The sequence below is a fragment of the Physeter macrocephalus genome, chromosome 14, assembly GCF_002837175.3.
Source record: "Physeter macrocephalus isolate SW-GA chromosome 14, ASM283717v5, whole genome shotgun sequence".
In the NCBI taxonomy this organism is placed as follows: domain Eukaryota; kingdom Metazoa; phylum Chordata; class Mammalia; order Artiodactyla; family Physeteridae; genus Physeter; species Physeter macrocephalus.
In genome coordinates, this window is record NC_041227.1 from 67,527,905 (window position 1) to 67,543,013 (window position 15,109).

The window sequence follows — 15,109 nt, forward strand, 5'->3', positions numbered from 1 at the left end:
CCCCTAGAATTATTATTATTGCCATCTCAGGGCCTGGCAATAATGTATGTGTATTATTTTGATGAATAAACTAATAAAGCCACACCAAGATCAAAAGTCTGGAAATACTCTGTTGGTGAGGTTGTGGGAAAATAGTCCCGCCCATAATGTTGATGGGAGTGTAAACTGACTGACTTACGCTCTCTGCAGGACAAAGTGAAAATATCTACCAAGCTGAACATAAATTTTGACCCAGAAATTCTACTTTTAGGAATTTATCACATTTACTCATTCAAGTATTCCAAGAAATATTACAAAGATATTCACTGAGACATAGTTTATAATGTTAAAAAAAACTTAATTGTCCCACCAGTAGGGCCTTATACAAATGATAGTATATCCATAATAGAATACTACTCTGAAGCTGCTATATGGGATGAGACATATCTATTTGTACAAACATGGAATAAGCTCCAAGATATATCAAGTGGAAAGAGTATAATGCAGGGAAACGTATAGTATGCCAATATGTGTGTTTCACAAAAGGGAGGACATTAGGTACACACATGCTTATATGTACACAGAATATCTTGGAAAGATAAACAAGAAACTCTGAACAGTGGCTGCCTTTAGAGAGGAGGACTGGAGTGTTAGAGGTCAAGGTGAGGGGAAAACTTATTTTACACGTATATTCTGTTACTGTTTGAACATTTTATCATGTATATTACCCTTCCAATAATAATTTTAAATTTTTTAATGATAAAAGAAGCCTCAAAGGTGCATATTGGGCAAGGATGGATAAGGATTCAACCCTCCATTGCCTTAGGTGATTGATTGACAGAAAAATGTCACATCGTTTTTAGGACTTTCTGTCTTCAGTCTCTCTGTCTGTCTCTCTCTCAGTGAGAAAGGAGATAAGAGTGGGACTGGAGACTTGGACTGGGAACTTGATCTTGCCACTGAGCCACTCCTTGAAAGATGGTGGCCATGGCCCACTGGACAGTATCCAAAGTATCTTGATTCAGGTGTTAAGATCCATATATTATGTGAGAGGCAGTCAGGGGTTCCCTGTAGTGGCTATATTCTGAGTAATCAGTCTCTTCTACAGTAAGGCCCAGCCTGACATTATGAGCACAGGAAGGCTGTACTGAGCCCAAGAGCCAGCACTGGCCAGGGGACTCTGGGCTGCAAAGGGGTTGGGGCTAGCTCCAGTCCTAGGGAAACTGTTTTGTCATGCGGGGAAACTGAGACAGAAACCTTGGCCCATGAAGCAGAGGAAAAGGGAAAGGCAGGGGTTTGGTGGGCTTAAGGGTTCCCAGGGCTCACCTCAGGTAGTCAGAGGAAGGCTAAAGTCCCTGGGCTTTTTGGAGAACAGAGTGAAGGATGTATGGTGTGGGGAATGGCAGGGATACAGAAAGGAAAGTGAGTTAGTGGGGTATAAACCATCACTTAGCCTAAAGCCTTTTCTGTTCCCTCCCATCTTCACAGGCCAAAGCAGATATCATAGAATTGGGTCCTTTGCTCGTATGATTCCAGGGCTGGCAGAGTCCTTAAAGATATTTTAGCCAATGCCCTGAGTTATGCTAGAATCCTTCTAGGCTCAATTCATACACTCACAGAACTAGCAATGCCCTCAGAGACCACAGGACCTGGTATACAAGGCTCTTCTGCTTTCTTCTCAGGAGAAGCAGGCCTGGAAGGATTTTCTCCACAGCCTTTCTCTACCAGGCTCAAGTCCCAGCTCCCAGTAAGAAGCCCATACCTGAGACAGCTCCACTTTCTTCTCCTCCGGAGCCAGCTTAAAGTAAGGAGGCGGCACAACGCTGAGAAGCCCAGAAAGTCCCCCAGATTCCTCTGTGATCAGGCCAACTTCATTAAAATGAACTTTGTTCCCTGAGGATTCGATCATGGAGGTGTTATTGTTTGCTTGATCACAGTTCCTATGGCTACCGGCTGACAGTGAGAAGGGAACAGGTATACATCAGCATCTTCCTGTAAAATAGGGATCTGACCTCATATATAGGCAAACAGGCAGCACGCAACCTTGCAAATGGCACAGCATGAATAGAATCAAGAGAGTTCTGGGGGCTTCCCTAGTGGCGCAGTGGTTGAGAGTCCGCCTGCCGATGCAGGGGACGCGGGTTCGTGCCCCGGTCCGGGAAGATCCCACGTGCTGTGGCGCGGCTGGGCCCGTGAGCCGTGGCCGCTGAGCCTGCGCGTCCAGAGCCTGTGCTCCGCAACGGGAGAGGCCACAACAGTGAGAGGCCCGCGTACCGCAAAAAAAAAAAAAAAAAAAGAGTTCTGAATGATTTAAGTAGAAAAGAACATTAAATGAAATAGTACATGTGAAAGTATGTGTTCTATCCCTGGTTCAGCTTACATCCTGAAGCTGTTAACCATTCACGGCAGTATCAACCTTCATATCCAGAGGGGAGATCATCCAACTGAAAGGTTACAAACTGGCTGCCCTCAGGCCAAATAAAACCCATAAACCTAGTTTGTATGATTTCATAGTGCTTAAAACTTGTTTTGGGAGATTGGAATTGACATATATACACTAATATGTATAAAATAGATAGCTAATAAGAACCCACTGTATAAAAAAATTAAAATTCAAAAATTCAAAGAAGAAAAAAACTTGTTTTGAGTCAACTTTAAAAAAATCAGTATCTTTTCGGGACTTCCCTGGTGGTCCAGTGGTAAAGAATTCTCCTTCCAATGCAGGGAATGGGGGTTCGACCCCTGATCAGGGAACTAAGATCCCACATGCCGCAGGGCAGCTAAGCCCGTGGGCCACAACTGCTGAGCTCGCGTGCCTCAATGAGAGAGCCCATGTGCCACAAACTACAGAACCCACATGCTCTGGAGCCCACGTGCCACAACTAGAAAGAGAAAACCCACATACCACAACTAGAGAGAAGTCCGAGTGCTACAACTAGAGAGAAACCCATGTGCCACAAAGAAAGACCCCACATGCCTCAACGAAGATCCCGCGTGCCGCAACTAAGACTGGATGCAGCCAAAAAAAAAAAAAAAAAAGAAAGAAAATAAATTTTTAAAAAATCAGTATCTTTTCAGTGAAAAAAAAGTCCAATTTGAAGTGTCAATGCCCTCCTGTCAAAGGCTATCAAGAACAAACCTATAACTGAACAAAGTTGGGTTTACTGACTCATTGCAATGAGGGAGACCACACAATACGGGAAACTGTGAGGCATCTCAGTAAGAGATGTTGTAAATGACTTATTACAGGATTTGAGCTCGTGTTAGGTTTCTGGGAAGGGTTCAAGGAAAGGGGCTTTGTTCTGGTTTGGATGCTGTGAGGAAGTGGGGAATAGTTCTATGATTGGTATCTTAAAACTTTTTATCTAAATGGTGGGAAGAAAGGAGCAAGATTAAAGCTATCATTGATAAAGAAAGTGAAGTAATTTATATTAGGCAGGATAGGGATACTTGGCATTTCTGTTGTTTGGATAATGTTCTTGTTTTTGACTGTGTTCAGACATAACGACAGGGTGGTCTTGTTTTTATCTTGATCCATCACAGTGACAGAGTGGCCTTGTCTCTGTGATATTGGTGTTCTGTAAAATTGTTTATGTTTATCAAGAGAAAACAACAGTCTAGCTGTGAGTGTCATACTAGCTCCTATCAACACCAAGGCCTAGGTGATAGTGCCAGGCCAGCTACAGGCTGTCAGAGGATGCTTTCTCTTTCTCTGTCTCCCTCTTAGCCAAAGGCAGATGGAGTCAAGCCTCAGAACTTTAGCTTACTAGCCAGCTCTTCACCATTGCCAAGATTTTGTTCATCAGGAGACTGTCAAGAGAACATCTATAGTGAGCCTATGGTTAGTCTTTCCTTCTCCTTTTGTTGCAGAATGAGTTCTCAAATCCTCTGACATGGTGATGGTTGCACAGTAGCATTTAAAACTCTGACCAGAATACATCAGCCAACTGTACCACAGGAAATTACCAGAAACTAAATAGTTATTAATTCTTGTAACAGATCCTGAAGACAGGGGCCTAGAGTATCAAATCCAGGCAATGAAAACATGTCCCAAAGTCCAGCTTGCCTTTCTTAGCGATTCAAGTGACTTTTTTTTTTTTTTTTAGCATAGTCACAGGCTGCTCAACTTGACCTGTATTTATATAGGTGCAGCAAGCAGTGTTTGCCAAAGCATAAATTTCCCCTTGGTTAATGAATTTAAATTTAAACTAGTTGTTGGGCTTCTGAGTAGAAGTTGGCATTTATGATGTCTGCTGAGGTTAGAGGCAAGATTTGGATCACCTTTTCCAGTACTATTACCCCTCTCTGGGAAGTATAGCTCATACAGCATACATGATAATGAAGTAGGTTATCCCTCCAGGGAGTTTTCCTGAATAGCCTGTTCTTGAACAGCCTGCCTCATTTTGGAGATTTCTGGAGAAGTGGTCATTTAAAATATCTGAAAGGCTCTTAACAATTACTCTGAATACACAGGATAAGTTAGAGTGCAGCAGGCAGGTAAAAGCCTGATGTCTGCATAGGAAGTCGGACCCTATTGAGGCATAGGTTGCACCGGGAGTACCCAATTTTTGGACTCTTGAGGTGGACAGATTCCTTGAGTGGAGTTACATAGTGCTTGCAGATAGGTTGGAGTGTCTCAGAAGAGAATAGACTGACTATTATTGCAAAGATAGCCCCAACCTTATATCCCATTCCTGATGACCTAGGTTTTATGGGTAGGGTTATAATGACCTCAGCAGAAGCATTTCGTTCAAGTACAAGTTTGTAAGACTGAACTTTGGAATTAATTATGTGAGAAAAACTTAAGACCAGAAAGGACTTGTAGAAGGATATATACCTTCTGAAGTGTTTGAAGTTATTACATTTTTTTGTCAGCAGGATTAGATGGGGAGGCAATGGTTCCAGGAATGAGTTAAATTCAGAGCAATACCTAAGGTCTGAGAAATACACACCGGCATATTTTTTTTCCTTAAGCAGCGAAAGGAGATCAAAGGGGGTCAAAAGTAACAGGATGAAGATAGGGAAGACCATATTAAGATAACATTTAATCAGTTAAAGAGGATGTTAAAGACAATAATAGGCAATATTACTAGGAGAACAAAGGGTATGGAAGAGGGCACTGAAGAAGCAAAAAACCTTGTTCTGCAGAAGCTATTCACATGTGCGGTTAGCACCGTTCTCCTTCATCTTGGACAGAAGCTGCCCCCAGTCAGCAGCTTCCAGAAAATGTCTAACAATCCTCAGTTTGAGGTCCCCCAATGGACTGGATGCCCAGTACTCTGGAGTAAGTGATGTACATCTTTTCACTTAGGAAATATGAACCGAAAGATCAACAACTTGGAGTTTTATTGTTATGTCAGTTATCTGTTAAAGGTTCTTTTTGTAGAGGCTCAAGGGCAGTTTTTTTCTGATTCTTTTCCAGAAGACCAAATCTCCAGGTTTCAGATCATGCAGAGCTGCTTAGGTGGGTGTTTTGGAAATGCAGTTTATATCTATTGGTGCTAAATCTGGAGGTATTATATGAATCCCTGAAGAAGTTAGTCAATAAGTATAATGGGGTCAGTCTAGGATTGGAAGTGATTCCCAAATGCATGGAGCAGTTAACTCAGAAGGAGATAACCTGTGGGTCCTGGAGGGACCCACAATTGATCTTATTTTATCAAGGGCAATGGCAAAACTTTGGGTTTCTGAGAGTTTTGATAATTATGAGTTTTTTCATTCCTTTAGTTCTCTTTCTTTTTGCTGAAGATAGTGGATGATATGGACAGTGTATTTTCCAAGTAAAAGGCATAAAGAATTTTAAAAAAATAATGGTACCAGTGAAATATGTCTGTTACTAGAGAGATAAATTGAGACCCCTTTCCCCAACGGTGGGAATTTAAAAATCAAGCAATTTTTTTCTCTGCTAATATGTCCATAGCTCTCCAGCAAGAAAAAGTCTCAATCCACCCTGAGAATAAACAATAACTAGAACATACTTATAGTTCATTTGGAGGTGTTCACAGAGCCTCAAGGCTTTGGTTCTTGTCCATGTCCTACCTTTGCAGTCTTACCAGGACTATGTCACTGGCTGGTAAGATGTGCATTGGAAAATCCTCAGCAATACCCTTAAAGTTACCCCCCACCAATGTTGGTTCAATGCTGTCAATTTATCTCTACTATTCAGGCAATATCAAGAAGCATTCTTGCTAAACTCCATTTTTACTATGGCTACTTCCTTAGATAACAGGAAAACATCTACAAGTTTTTAATTTGCTGTCCATTTTCTACGGACTACTATAGATGTCAGGGAATCTCTCTTTCTTTCTTTATGGATTAAAAAAATTTTTTTTGAAATAATATTAGATTCACAAGAAGTTGCAAAAATAGTATGAAAAGGGTACCATGTACCCAGTTTCTCCCAGTGGTAACATCTTACATAACTGTAGTACAGTATCAAAACCAGGAAATTGACATTGGTACAATCCACAGACCTTATTCAGATTTCATCAGTTTCATATACATTCATTGCATTTGTGTGTATATATACAGTTATATGCACACATGGAATTTTATCACATGTAGATTTGTGTAACCACTACCACAATCAAGATACAGAACTGTTCCATCACCACAGAGATACCTCGTGCTATCCCTTTATAATCACACATCCCCTCTCCCCACCCCACCTCGCCCCAGCCTTGTCTTAACCTTTGGCAACCACCAATCCATTCTCCATGTCAACAACTGTGTAATTTCTAGAATGTTGTATAAACAGAATCACACAGTATGGAACATTTTGAGATTGACTTTTTTTTCACTCAGTATAACTGCCTTGAGGTCCAACTAATTTGTTGCATGTATTGATAGTTTGTTCCTTTGTATTGCTGAGTAGTATAGTAACCAATAGCTGAGAAGCCTAACAGGAGACTGTGAGGCAACCCCCAAATTAACAATAGAAGAAAGCTGTTACCACTCCTGGAACTAGAGGAACAAAGGGCAGCGTTACCAGATCCCAGAGCCAGGGTCACCTGTAGAAGCCAGAATTGTGGCCAACCTTTCTTGTGGGAGCTGGACCCACGTGAGAGTTATTGCCATCATGGGGGATGATACTTAATGTGGAGATGGGAGTTGGGGTGGAGGAGGGTGCTGGTAGAGAAATGCCCTGGCTTCTCCCTTCCCACTGCTTTTCATTCTCCTTCCACGGACTTGCATTTGTTGAACCAACTGGAAGCCAGCTGACATGGCTGCCTGAGACAAGTAGCCTGCAGCAGTCACCTTGCCACAAAACTGAGCACATCAGGTTTTGACAGTTCCCTAACAAAGAAAAACAGCCATGGGCTTCTTCTTCACGTTAGGAGGGTGGCTGGGTTTACAGAGTTGCAGTGATGGACAGTGATATGTAAAAGGAAACAATAATATTTCACAGGTAGATAGGCCACCAGCTGAGAAGTACTAAACATTTTCTGTCAACAGAAGAGTCTTTAGAATGGGTAACCATTTTAGTTAGTAGAGACCTTAGAACTAAATCAAGGGAAAATTTCCCATACTCTGCTATTGTTGCTATAGTTCTTAGATGAGGCATCTATGTCTTGGCTACTGGGTCTAATAAAAAACTGAAATAAGCAGTAGGCCTCTGATGATCCCCATGTAATTGACCAGTACCCCAAATGCTTGTTCACACTTTTCATGAACAAAAAGGGAAGGGGCTTGTGAATCTAAAATTCTGGAAACAGATCTTTTTGTAGACAGTTATCATACCAGTCTTTGTGCTTAAATATGTAGGCTTTATTTTTTAACTTGAAACATATACAATTCTTGACATATATTCATATTAATATACTTTACTTATGTGTAAATAACTTAGAAAGATAACCTCTCTTTTCAATTTATTATTATTTTTTTAAATTGTGAGTTTAGTAGACAAAAGAGCTCTCACAATAGTTTTGAATTAATTAAATTTGGTAAATTCCAGATAAACCTAATGATTCCTATTGTTCTTTTATTTTTATTTTTTGCGGTACGGGGGCCTCTCACTGTTGTGGCCTCTCCCGTTGCGGAGCACAGGCTCCGGACGCACAGGCTCAGCGGCCATGGCTTACGGGCCCAGCTGCTCCGCGGCATGTGGGATCTTCCCGGACTGGGGCACGAACCCATGTCCCCTGCATTGGCAGGCGGACTCTCAACCACTGCGCCACCAGGGAAGCCCCCCTGTTGTTCTTTTTATAGAAGAAAGGAGCAGATCTTTGTGCTATTTGATGGCTATTTTAGGAAACCCAAACATAGTTTAGGCACACAAAAAAATATCCTAAGAGTTTTATTAGCCTAAATTTGGGGCCTGAATTTAGGAAAGGCAAAATCAAGAATAGTTGTAGAGGAAACAACATATAAGTAATAAATAAATATCTAAAGAAAAGATATATTTATAGGCAATATTGTAAAAACACACAGCAATGAACAACAATGGTTACTAGGAGCTTAACTTAAGAAAAAAAAAAACTCTTTTCAAAAATGATTTAAGGACTTCCCTGGTGGTGCAGTGGTTAAGAATCCGCCTGCTAATGCAGAGGATACAGGTTCAAGCCCTGGTCCCAGAAGATCCCACGTGCTGCGGAGCAACTAAGCCCATGTGCCACAACTACTAAGCCTGCGCTCTAGAGCCCGTGAGCCAAAACTACTGAGCCCACGTGCCGCAGCTACTGAAGCCCGTGTGCCTAGAGCCTGTGCTCCGCAACAAGAGGAGCCACCGCAATGAGAAGCCTGCACACCGCTATGAAGAGTAGCCCCCACTCGCCACAACTAGAGAAAGCCCGCGCACAGCAACGAAAACCCAACACAGCCAAAATTAATCAATTAATTTTTAAAAAATGATTTAAGAGTATGTCAAAAAGCACCAAGAGTTAATAGGATATTTTTAGTGACAAAAAGGAAAGAGTAGACTTTTCCTGCTCGCCGCAACTAGAGAAAGCCCATGCACAGCAACGAAGACCCAAAGAGGAAAGGAGGGAAGGAAGGGAGGGAGGGAGAGAGGGAGGAAGGAAGGAAGGAAGGAAGGAAGGAAGGAAGGAAGGAACTTCTACTAGTCTGGACATTAAAAAAAAAAAAAGCCCCAAATCTCATTTTCTTCCTTTTATATATTATTCATGTAACAATTTTCAGTAAATGATTTATTAATATACCTTTACATATATGTGTATTTAGGCATTCACAGATACATAAATACACAAATAGGTAATAAATTGAAAGCCTTAAAACATAATTAGGGACTTCGCTGGTGGTGCAGTGCTTAAGAATCTGCCTGCCAATGCAGGGGACATGGGTTCAAGTCCTGGTCCAGGAAGATTCCACATGCCGCAGAGCAACTGAGCCCGTGCACCACAACTACTGAGCCTGTGCTCTAGAGCTCGCATGCCACAACTACTGAGCCCGCGTGCCACAACTACTGAAGCCTGCACGCCTAGAGCCCATGCTCTGCAACGAGAAGCCACTGCAATGAGAAGCCTGCGCACCACAACAAAGACCCAACGCAGCCAAAAATAAAAAAGTAAAAAATAGGGGCTTCCCTGGTGGGGCAGTGGTTGAGAGCCCGCCTGCCGATGCAAGGAAACCGGGTTTGCTCCCCGGTCCGGGAGGATCCCACGTGCCGCGGAGCGGCTGGGCCCGTGAGCCATGGCCGCTGAGCCTGCGCATCCGGAGCCTGTGCTCCGCAATGGGAGAGGCCACAACAGTGAGAAGCCTGCATACCACACAAAAAAAATAAAAGTAAAAAATGAATAAAATTTTTAAAAAAAGATAAATAAGTTCTGGGGATGTAATGTACAGCATGGTGAGTATTTTTTAAAATTTCAAAAGGTAAATCATATATGAAAACTAAGATAATTTACTTAACTTATAAAATCAATATTAAAAAGTAAAAAGGTTTAAATCATAAGAAAACTAACCCTGATCTTGTACAAACCAAAATATTGTGCTGGCATTATTTTTACATGGCAAATTAAAATGCAAATACACTGGATCACGCCGAAAACTCTTCTTTTATCTTGGAACTAAGGCCTTATCTTATCTATAACTATAATTACAAAGCCTATTACATAAATATACTTTTCAGAGCCCACAAAGGAAACATATATAGTTTAGCAATTCTTTCAGACATTTTTAAAAATTATTTATTTATTTTTGGCTGTGTTGGGTCTTCATTTCGGTGTGAGGGCTTTCTCCAGTTGCTGCAAGCGGGGGCCACTCTTCATCGCGGTGCGCGGGCCTCTCACTGTCGCGGCCTCTCTTGTTGCGGAGCACAGGCTCCAGACGCGCAGGCTCAGCAGTTGTGGCTCACGGGCCCAGTTGCTCCGTGGCATGTGGGATCTTCCCAGACCAGGGCTCGAACCCATGTCCCCTGCATTGGCAGGCAGATTCTCAACCACTGCGCCACCAGGGAAGCCCTTTCAGACATTTTTGATTACAGTTGACCCTTGAACAACGGTTAAGGAACTTAAGAAACAACACCCCCCAGTCCCCCACCCCACAAGGCACAATTGACCCCTTCCTCAAACTTAGCTACTAATAGCCTTACTGATAATATAAACATTTAACACATATTTTTTATGTTATATATATTATATAATGTATTCTTACAGTAAAGTAAGCTAGAGAAAATGTTATTAAGAAAGTCATAAGGAAGAGAAAATACACTTAAAGTACTGATTGTATTTATCGATACTGATACCATATGTTTACATGGTCTGTTTACAAGATGAATCATCTGTCAGTACCTACGTCAATACTGTCTTATGTTACACAACACATTGTAGATAGTAAATGTATTAGTAACACTAGACATCAAAAATGAAAAGACAGGGAATTCCCTGGTGGTCCAGTGGTTAGGGCTCCGTGCTTCCACCGCCAGGGGCATGGGTTCGATCCCTGGTCAGGAAACTAAGATCCTGCATGCCGCACGACGCAGCCAAAAAAAAAAAACAAAACAAAAGATAGTGTGAAAAAGAAATTTATATTTATTTACAGATAAAACGATTCATGCATTGATAATGAAGCAGCAATATGACTGCCTTTTGGTAACCTAGTGTAATCGATAGTGCCATGTATAGTCTGTAAATGTTTGTGTGTGTGAGTTTTGATAAATTTTTGCTTTTTCTTTATATATATATATATTTTTGGCTACGTTGGGTCTTCGTTGCTGTGCACAGGCTTTCTCTAGTTGTGGCGAGCAGGAGCTACTCTTTGTTGCGGTGCACGGGCTTCTCATTGCGGTGGCTTCTCTTGTTGTGGAGCACGGGCTCTCCTCTTGTGTGCGGGCTTCAGTAGTTGCAGCATGCAGGCTCAGTAGTTGTGGCATGCGGGCTTCAGTAGTTGCAGCGTGCAGGTTCTAGGGCACGCGGGCTTCCGTAGTTGTGGCTCGCGGGCTCTAGAGCGCAGGCTCAGTAGTTGTGGCACAGGTGCTTAGTTGCTCTGCAGCATGTGGGATCTTCCCAGACCAAGGATCGAACCCTTGTCCCTTGCATTGGCAGGCGGATTCTTAACCACTGCACAACCAGGGAAGTCCCAAATTTTCCCTTTTTATAATAGATTTGGTATATTTTATGATAGTAAATGATAAAATACACTAATATCTGTTTATAATTTATGCATTCATGATATACCTTTCTCTTAATTTTTTTTGATATTTTTAGGCTACACATTTTCTCAAATTGTTACAAATCCCCCCCCAAATTTTTTCCAATATATTTACTGAAAAAAATTCACGTATAAGCGGACCTGTGGAGTTCAAACCCATATTGTTCGAGGGCCAACTGTATTTAACTGGATTGCGCACATTCAGTGAAATATTTTTTTGATAAGTTAATCTTTAAACTTTTCCAAGAGAGGAAAATGGACAGCAAAAAAAGTGAGAGGGAGCTACTACAGACAAATATGAAACTATCACTCTAAAAAGCTAATCCATTTTCCCTCTGCAAGTAAAGATAAAACAGTTTAAATGCAAAACCCCTCCAGATTTTGACATATACATAAACACACACAAAGAGTGATATTCCACCTAATTTTATTTTATTTTTTAAATCTTTTTAAAAAAAATTTATTTATTTATTTAATTTATTTATTTTTGGCTGCATTGGGTCTTCGTTGCTGTGCGCAGGCTTTCTCTAGTTGCGGTGAGCGGGGGCTACTCTTTGTTGCGGTGCGCGGGCTTCTCACTGCGGTGGCTTCTCACTGTGGAGCACGGGCTCTTGGCACGCAGGCTCAGTAGTTGTGGCGCACAGGCTCAGTAGTTGTGGCGCACAGGCTTAGTTGCTCTGTGGCATGTGGGATCTTCCCGGGCCAGAGATCGAACCCATGTCCCCTGCATTGGCAGGCGGATTCTTAACCGCTGCGCCACCAGGGAAGCCCCCACCTAATTTTTAAAAATATCTTAGGCACTTGACAATTTCAAAGAGCTATATAATTTAAAAATCAGTATTTATTAATCTCCAAAGTACGGAAATGAAATATCACCTATGTTAAACAAAATAATCTCTCTTTTTGACAACCAAGACCATCTCCTCATGAGGGTTTCTTATATTTTTCTTCTAGGTAACTCTCAAATAAAGAATCTTGTTCTTGTCCCAAGTTCCCCAAAATGGCCACTGCAATTCTAAATTGTCCCTAGTGAAATTGGGTCAGTTAGAAAGATAAGGGTACGAGTTAGTGTAATTGTGAGAAAACATGAAGGAATCAGGTATTTGGCCCAGTTTTAGTTGAGACAAGAGTTCATAAGGCCAGTGCTGTGCAACCTTGTATCTCTAGAACTTGGCCAAAGACCAGTCATCACTGATCAGAAGCCAGAGAAAATAACCTGATTCTGGGCAGAAGAAATGAAAAAAAGGAGTTCTCAGGGACACAGACAAAACTGAGGAAGAAGTCCTTATAAAGGTTTGGAATGGCAACCTGAGGCAAAGTTTATTCAAAGGACACTGGTTTGAGGATATCTTCTGAATTCCATAGTCTCCAGGGCTGGCTGTAGGACAGACTTATTGGGCCTTGGTTGATGGAGTGATTTTTCTGGTTAATTCTGATAACAAATGACACTCCAGCATGCTAACTAGTTACATGACCCCTGAGCGGCTGGCATCCCCAACTTCTTAGAGGGATAAGTGGTGTTCAGCCACCAGAGACTGAGCAATAAATAACAGGTTCATGTTGCCCTCAGACATCCAGGGCTGCATACCCATCCTTTCCCTATAGACTTTTCCTCTTATAGACAAACAACATTCAGAACACTAGACGGGGGGATCCATGGGAGCAGATAGATATAGAAAGCCAGAAAACAAATTCCCCAAGGAAAAATAAAAATCTAATTGGATAACCAAAAAAATGGAAGAGGACCTTACTCCAAGCAAAATAAACAAAATAATCTCAACACTCAAGGGTCTCAACGAAACATCAGAGCTCAATTCAGCAAGAACTTACCTCCCAGCCATGGGCAGGATGGCACCTCAAATAGTTAGAGACACGAGGGGTCTCAGATGTGCACATTATTACTAGAGTCAAGGGTTCCAGTCCAAGGTAGTGAGGGCTTCAGCTGAATCCCTGTGGATCCTCCATTTCTGATAATGCCCTCCAGCCAAAGACTACCAGGAACACACCTGTAGTAGAATGAGGGAGATGGCACATCATGGGGAACCCATTCTGGGCATCTCAGCAAGTGCATATTTAAAAGGACTTATTACAGGATTGGGGCTTGTGTTAGATGATTTTCTAGGAGGGTTTGACAAAGGGGAGATTTGCTCTAGGTTGGATGCTGTCAGGAAGTGGGGATAATTCTTTCTGGTTATCTTAATAATTCTTATCTAGAAGTTAGGAGGAATGGATCAGTGCTAAAGCTGTAGTTGGTAAAGAAGCAGCAGTCACTCAAACTGTGGAGAGGGTTGTGTTTGGTCATTTTTGTGATCTGGACAATGTTCTCGTTTTCGTGTTCAGGCATGATTATGGAATGGTCTTTCTCTCAATCCATCAGTGACTGGTTTTGTCTGATGTTGTGTTCTGTAAAATTGTTTATGCTCAACAAGGCAACACCACAGCCTAGCTAATAGTGCCAGGCCCCCTACTAGCAACACTGAGGCTTCTGAAGGAAGAGTGCAAACTAGCTCCCAGTTGTCATGAGATGCTTTTCTCTTTTTCACCAGCTACATTTGAAAAATCAGAATTGGCAATCCTTTTGGTAAAACATGGGCTCTTCAGGTCACCACAGGACTCATGACTCCCCAGTACCTTGTAACTGGTCTGCCCCACTCATTTACACTCCTACCTTGTCTGGCATTTAAATTTGCACCCCTCACTAGCAGAAAAGGAACCAAGCAAGCCCAGAGAGAAGTGACTTGCCTGATCACCCAGTGAACTGATGGCAAGGCGGCAACTACAACTTTGTGTTTAGTTTTCCCTCCAGAGGATCCATCTGCTAGACATTCAGGTCGATTGTTAAATCTCTGAGGTATCAGCCTCTCAACTGAATGTGGATGGGATCGGATAAAAACACTTCTCACCACACTTTATCAACAACGTGTTCCCAGCTTACTTCTCCTTTCTTTAGGGGTTGGGTGTCTCACGACATCGGCTGGGATTCTAAGGCCTTTGCTCAGCTGATCCAGCCACCCCTGACCTTCTTTCTGCTTCTCAAATATGCCAAGTGTGTTCCGGCCTGAGGGTCTTTGTATTTGCCCTTGGCTCTGCCAGTAACTCTCCGCCCTCACACCTCCACGGGGCCGCTTCTTCTGAGCTTCAGCTCAGTATCACCTCCTCAGGGAAGCCTTCCATGACGACCTTACCTGCTCACACCCTGCATGCCCTAGCACTACCGCCATCTCCTCTGCGAGGCCACACCCCTCTAGCCTCCTTTAAGAGCGTCCCTTGGTGCTTCGTTCGCAGCTCCCCTCAGTCTGTCAAATGTGCGGGGATGGGAGGCGGGAAACTGTGCCCAATCCCCTGCTTCTCTGGGCCAGTTTTCCCTTTACGCCCACGAAGCGCTCTGAGAGCAGAGACACGCGGCGGGGACACCGCTTTCCATAACACGCTGGTGGCCAAGCGCCTCCTACATCGGGGCTCCAGGACTGGAGACTCGACCGCACTTCCCGCGGCGCCCTGCCCCGCGGCAGCCGGCGCTCAA

The 15,109-nt window shown here is 42.7% G+C and overlaps 1 long non-coding RNA gene across 1 annotated transcript; it reads right to left on the bottom strand.

Moving 5' to 3' along the window:
- Positions 1-12,016: 12,016 nt before the first annotated feature.
- On the bottom strand, positions 12,017-15,104 carry LOC114487589 (uncharacterized). Its single transcript, XR_003682733.2, has 3 exons — positions 14,772-15,104; positions 13,417-13,592; positions 12,017-12,361 (listed from the first exon to the last, which is right to left on the bottom strand). It is a non-coding gene; the product is annotated as an uncharacterized lncRNA (long non-coding RNA).
- Positions 15,105-15,109: the final 5 nt, after the last annotated feature.